Source organism: Chiloscyllium plagiosum, unplaced genomic scaffold (genome assembly GCF_037043375.1).
Source record: "Chiloscyllium plagiosum isolate Xiang-an unplaced genomic scaffold, Cpla_swu_hap1 HiC_scaffold_4, whole genome shotgun sequence".
NCBI lineage: Eukaryota > Metazoa > Chordata > Chondrichthyes > Orectolobiformes > Hemiscylliidae > Chiloscyllium > Chiloscyllium plagiosum.
In genome coordinates this window covers 13,740,989-13,747,440 of record NW_028270142.1, presented here as the reverse complement: position 1 = coordinate 13,747,440, position 6,452 = coordinate 13,740,989, and the positions used below count along the sequence as shown (strand labels likewise).

At 42.2% G+C, this 6,452-nt stretch overlaps 1 protein-coding gene across 2 annotated transcripts in view; it reads left to right on the top strand.

The window, feature by feature from the left end:
• The first annotated feature begins 444 nt into the window (after positions 1-444).
• The window catches only part of eloca (elongin C paralog a), a 29,781-nt gene continuing 23,773 nt past the window's right edge, over positions 445-6,452 (top strand). Inside the window, exon 1 of one of the 2 annotated variants that reach the window (XM_087985973.1) lies at positions 445-537. The gene's annotated coding sequence lies outside the window, so the exon portion shown is untranslated. Of the gene's footprint in view, positions 565-6,452 lie in introns of both variants that reach the window. The other variant, XM_087985974.1, reaches the window with a different exon arrangement.

Below are 6,452 nucleotides of genomic sequence, written 5' to 3'. Positions count from 1 at the left end.
TGAAGGTACAGCACCTCCCTGACCCCTCACTGCAGGATGTGAAGGTGCTGCACCTCCCTGATCCCTCGCTGCAGGATGTGAAGGTGCAGCACCTCCCTGACCCCTCACTGCAGGATGTGTAGGTGATGCATCTCCCTGACCCCTTGCTGCAGGATGTGAAGGTGCTGCACCTCCCTGATCCCTCGCTGCAGGATGTGAAGGTACAGCACCTCCCTGACCCCTCGTTGCAGGATGTGAAGGTGCAGCACCTCCCTGACCCCTCACTCCAGGATGTGAAGGTGCTGCACCTCCCTGACCCTGTGGTAATACCGGTGTGTGACCGGGAGGTTGGTGTGGGGGCGGGGTTGGTGTTCCCGGGAGCTCCCCCGGTGCTGCCAGCCTGACAGAGTGAGTGCCTGAGTGTGTCACTGAGCCTGCCCGCCTGCGGTGTGTTTGTGTGTGGGGCTGCGCCGGCGGAAGTGGGTAGCTGTGCTTCCGGGTCAGGGCTCTGGACCGAACCTGAGGACGACGAAGGCCGTGGCTCGGCGCCGCTTCCCGGTAAATGTCCGCCTTTCGCATGATTCGGTGAGAGGAGCGGCTCGGCTCGGCTCGGCGCTGGCCCCTGTCCCGGCCGCCGCCCTCTGAGTCCCGCGGGCCCGGGCCTCCTTCGGCCACTATATTCCACCCCTCCCCCCCCCTCCGGCTCCTGGCCGCGGGCAGCCCCCCCCCCCCCCCCCCCTCACCGCCGGCCCGGCTTTACTCAGGGAGCAGCCGACTCTCTCTGTCCATCTTCGCGGGTCGTTTCACAGCATTTGGGGCCATTAGGGAGGTGTAGGTTGAGCCGCCCGCAGTTGGTGTTGCGAGCCCTGGCGTTTCCTCACTGAGCCTGACACTGCTCCCCACGGTTGATGAATTTTAATCTGGTGCAGCGCATATAGTTGTCTCTGTAAAATATCAGTTTAAATCCGTGGCAGTTTCGACTGTTAGCTGACGGGGTTGAGGTCAATTTCCACTTCAGCATTGGAGTTCTGCATTGCAGTTTTTTTTTTAAATTTTGCTTTTACAACATAGTTTCTAGAAGCGATTGACTGTTCACATGAGAAGTCCAGTTGAGGTCAAAGGAAACAGATGAAGAACACTCATTGTTAAAGAAGCACCAAAGGTGGTAGTTGTTGGTGATTAATGTAAACCGGAAAATACTTTTAAGGAATTGACAAGCTTTTTTTCTGGTCCATTCTTGCCTCCACGCTTTGGGTTTGTTTTATAAAACAAAAGCCTCCAGACAGTGACAATAAACAGGTTATCCTTAGGATGACAGGCTTTGACCAGCACAGTACCTTCAGGAACATTGCTTGGCCAGAGTTGTTCACAGTCTGCTTCAATGATTTGGATACTGGGACCGAATATATTTCAAAATTTGCAGATGTAATGAATCCACGTAGGAAAGTAAGTGCAAGTAGGCTTCAAAGGGACTTGGGTAGACTGACTGAATAGGCAGGAACAGCAGATGGGAAGTAATGTGAATTTATCTACTTTGATAGAAAAAAAACAGGCTTTTTTTATAGTTCATGTTTGGGAAGTGTTTATGGCTAAATATTATCCTTGCACATTCAACAAGCAATTAGGAAGGCACATGGAGTGTTGGCCTTCATAATAGGTGACTTTGAGTACACAAATAGAGGTTTTGCTGCAGTTCTTTTGAGTGAGATGACATCAGGAGACACCTACAATAAAACTGGTGATAAAAGGGACAAGTCTCACCACAGCAGCTGATGACGTTGAATTCAATTAATAAATCTGGTAGTAATCTAATGGTGATCGTGAAACCATTGTCAATTGACATAAGAACCCACCGAGTTCACTCATGTCCTTTAGGGACTGAAATCTGCTGTCCTTAACTGGTTAGCCTACATGTGATCTAGTCCCACTACAATGTAAATAGGTTGGTTTTTAACTGCCCTCTGAAATGTTGGAGTAAACCATGAAAGTGGAAAAAAAAATCAAATTATAAGTGGATGGAAAGGGCACAAGAAGAAGTGGCAAAATAGTGTGTGTTATGGAAAGATTGACTGTAGAACAGAGGCAGCAAAAATAAACCATAGCAGGGTGCAACTGAATGTGTAGCAGGAAGAAATTCCTCAGTGAACATTGGCAGGACTGGTGGGATTTGAAAATGAAGCCAAGAATTTGGTAATTGATATTATGGGAGCCTAATATAGCTTATCTAAAGTGAATGTGCATAGTCTAGGACACAATGAGATTACCACGATTCTAATATTTTGGAGAGCTGCAGCAATGTATTACACAGAATTACACAGAATCTTACACCTGTATTAATAAGGTGTTTTGTTGGCATCTAATTTATATTCTCTATTTACTTGTGAGGGCAGGTTGTTTCATGGAAAATTTCAAGTGCCAGAAAGAAAATGTTGAGTGGGTTCAGACACAGTGATTGTGAAATTACATGTTAAAACATTCATGCCGATTATCAGTAAAAACACCAGGCTTGTTACATGTTTACATTAATCTTGTTCTATATACAGATTGCTGATCTTATCTCCCTCTTTCCCAACAAACCTCAGTGGTAAAGCTTAGACTTGTTGAAGAATATGACCTCTATTTCTTTGCACAGTGTGCAAATTTGGAATTACTATGAGCTTAGATCTGTTCCACTTCTCAACATTGCTGATCATTATGTGACTTTGAATGGCATTTTACATACAGATTTCATAAATTGAGGTATAAAGTGCCAAAGTAAATACAACGAAGAACAAAGGAAATTTACAGCCCAGGAACAGGCCCTTCGGCCCTCCGAGCCTGAACCAACCAAATGCACTGTCTAAACCTGTCGCCCAATTCCTAAGCATCTGTTTCCCTCTACTCCCCACCTACTCATGCATCTGTCGAGAAGCATCTTAAATGAATCTACCGTGCCTGCCTTTACTACCTCTGCTGACAACGCCTTCCAAGCATCTACCACCCTCTGTGTAAAGTACTTGCCACGTGTATCCCCCTTAAACTTTTCACCTCTCACCTTGAAAGCGTGACCTCTCATTATTGAATCCTTCAACCTGGGAAAAAGCTTATCTCTATCTACGCTGTCTATACCCTTCATGGTTTTGTAGACATTAATCAGGTCCCACTTCAATCTCCTTTTTTCTAATGAAAACACTCCTAACCTACTCAGCCTCTCTTCATAGCTAGCACCTTCCATACCAGGCGACATCCTCATAAACCTCCTCTGCACCCTCTCCAAAGCCTGCACATCCTTTTGGTAATGTGGCGACCAGAACTGTACACAGTATTCTAAATGCGGCCGGACCAATGTCTTGTACAATTTTAACATGACCTGTCAGCTCTTGTACTCAATACCCTGTCCGATGAAGGCAAGCATACCATGTGTCTTCTTGACCAATCTACCCACTTGTGCAGTAACCTTCAGGGTACAGTGGACCTGAACTTCCAGATCTCTCTGCTCATTAAGTTTTCCCAAGGCTCTTCCATCTACTGTATAATTCGCTCTGGAATTAGACTTCCCAAAATGCATCACCACACATTTGCCTGGATTGAACTCCCCATCTGCCACTTCTCCGCCCAACTCTCCAGTCTATCTATATTCTCCTGTATTCTTTGACAGTCCCCTATGCTTCCTGCTACTCTAACAATCTTGGTGTCATCTGCAAACATGCTTATCATACCAACAGTGCCCTCTTCCAGATCATTTATGTATATGACAAACATCAGTGGCCCCAGCACTGATCCCTGTGGAACACCACTAGTCACCTTTCTCCATTTTGAGATACTCCCTTCAACTATTTCTCTCTTCTGTTGCTCAACCAGTTCTTTATCCACCTAGCTAGAACACCATGCACACCATGTGACTTCAAATAGTCTAATAAATTTGGATCTGACAGCAATTAGGTCATAGAGTTGTGTGTACATGGTCCATTATGAATAGAATGTATCATCTAAGTGTATATGCTTTTATAAACATCAAAAAACTGCACCTTTGAAGAAGGAGTTGAGATGGTGCAGCTATGTCAAATGAAGAAGGGAAGGTTAAATGCAGATTTAATCAAGACTGTTTTTGGATGGTTTTCCTTGAGTAAATAGGAAAATACTATTTCCTTTGGCTGAGAAGGTATAGACAAAGGACTATCTAAAATTGTAACTAAGGACCAATAGGAACAATATTGAAACATTCCATGTTTCAATCTTTGGAGTAGTTAAAGCAGTCTCTGTTTCATCTTTTAAGGGAAGAGTGATTTGGAGGTGCGGTGTTAAGACTGGAGTGTACGAAGTTAAAAATCACACAATACCAGGTTATAGTCCAACGTGTTTATTTGAACACATTAGCTTTCGGAGCGCTGCTCCTTCATCAGGTGGTTGATGAAGAAGCAGCGCTGACTATAACCTGCTGTTGTGTGATTTTTAACTAAGGCAAGAGTGGATGAGAATTTGAAACAAAAGAGGCCACAAAATTGGGAATGACCAAGCCAGTGGGATTAATTTATGTTCTTCTGTGCAGATTCATTGTAAGCTGTACTGAGCCAAATGGCTCTCTCCTACGCTGTAAACACTGGTACTGTTGCTTTACTACTCAGTTTGTCTTTTTTTTTGATAAGCTGAAAACTTTTCATCGGTCACATCTAGGCAGTACATTCCATGAATGGAAGCTAAAAATACCAAACCAGGTTCAGCAGTTGCACTTTGCACCACCCTTTGCAAGTTTGTTTTGTGCAGATAATCAATCAATTCAATTTAATTGAGTAAACTTATAAGACATCAGGATATTCTTAAGTTGCTTTTACCCCAAAGAATTTAGCTGAAAGAGCAAAAGTTTTAAAAATGCTGACACCATATTAATAGAACGTTGTGGCTTTGGAATTAAAGTTCCAATGTTTCACTACTTTGAAAGTCTCTGTCATTGCCTTCTCTCTCAAGCATTTATGGAAAAATAAATCCTCATTCTTCTATGATTTTTCTGCTTCCTATTGATTTTGGCTGTTTACAGGTGCCAACATGCATCTAATATACAGAAAACAGTTCTTTGCAACTGAGCTAATTGTTCAAAGTCATTTTGGGCAAGCATACGTCTCACAGAGGTGAGGGTTAGTCCAGAGGCATTGAACCCAATTATAACAGTTTCAGCAAAGTTAAAATTGGCCAACTAGGGTTCTGGAACATTTCTGTTGTACAGTTGCATCTTACAAGTTTCATCTGCTCACCCGCAAAGCTTTTTAACTTCCTTATGTTCAGATTTGCATGGATGAAATTAGAAAGAGTTGCATTTGCGTAAAATCTTTACAACTTCATGATGCCCCAAAGTTCATTACAGCCAAGTACTTTTAAGGTGTAGAGACTGTTATAATGAATGGAATACAGAAGTTAATTTGTGCGAAATATGTCATATCCGTCTTTGCAGTGCTTCCTCATACTGCACTCAATTTCAGTGGAGTTAACTCTCCAGCTGATCTTTTAAGTAGTGCCACAAAATATTTTACATCTATTTAAAAAAGCAGACATGATTTTATGTCTCATGCAAAACACCAAATCATCATGAAATGCTTCATGGAATATCAGCCTGTGTTCTGAGCTCATGTCGCCAGAGTAGATTTTGAATCCATGAATTCCTGTCTCCAGTGAGTGTTCCAGCTCCTGAGCTACAGTTGACACACAAAAGAACAAAAGGTTTCAGTTTCATGAAAACCACCAGGTATCCTTCAAGGTCCCATACTGGTGAGTAGTTTCAGTGGCTAGATCTGTTCTTTATCTATCCCACTGTGCACAATGATAGAAATAAAGAAGCGTGGAAAATAGGGGCATGAGTAGGCCAACAGAATTTGAAGTTTTGATTTGAGAAACTGGGCTACTGGATATATTTCAAATAGATTTGGAATTGTAAGTAAAATTTGGGAATTTAAACAAATTAAGACTTTGTACCCTATTTTTGCAAATGGTAATGCAATGCTCTTTTAAATAAAGTGTAGAAATGTTTTATGTGTCACTTTATGGTAAATATTTTTTCCCAAATAAATGTTGCTCCACAGACTAATGTAGGAGTTTTGAACACATGTCAACATGGTTTTATTGTGGTCAAAGCAAGTAGTGTACTATTTCTTGCAAGCTTCATTGAAACAGTTTGTGATGGACTTCAGGAAGGATGTCAGCTGTTGCTTTTTTTCAAACTGAGTTTAATTGTAAATGGAGCAAGTGTGAGTCACCAAAGCAATGCTGTTTTTAAAACGTATATATTGTGGAAACAATTTTAAAAATGCTGTAAACTGAACTTTGAATTTGAATTTCTTTTAATGTAGGACATGCATAATTGCATATAATGTCAGATATAAAGATTGTTCAGTAATTGTAAATAATATTTCTCTGTTTGCTTTTGCAGTTGTTGTGGGGGTGGGGTAGAAAGAAAGGGAGTGGAGTGCAGACTGTTCCTGATTGAAAAGGATTATTTTGCTGAC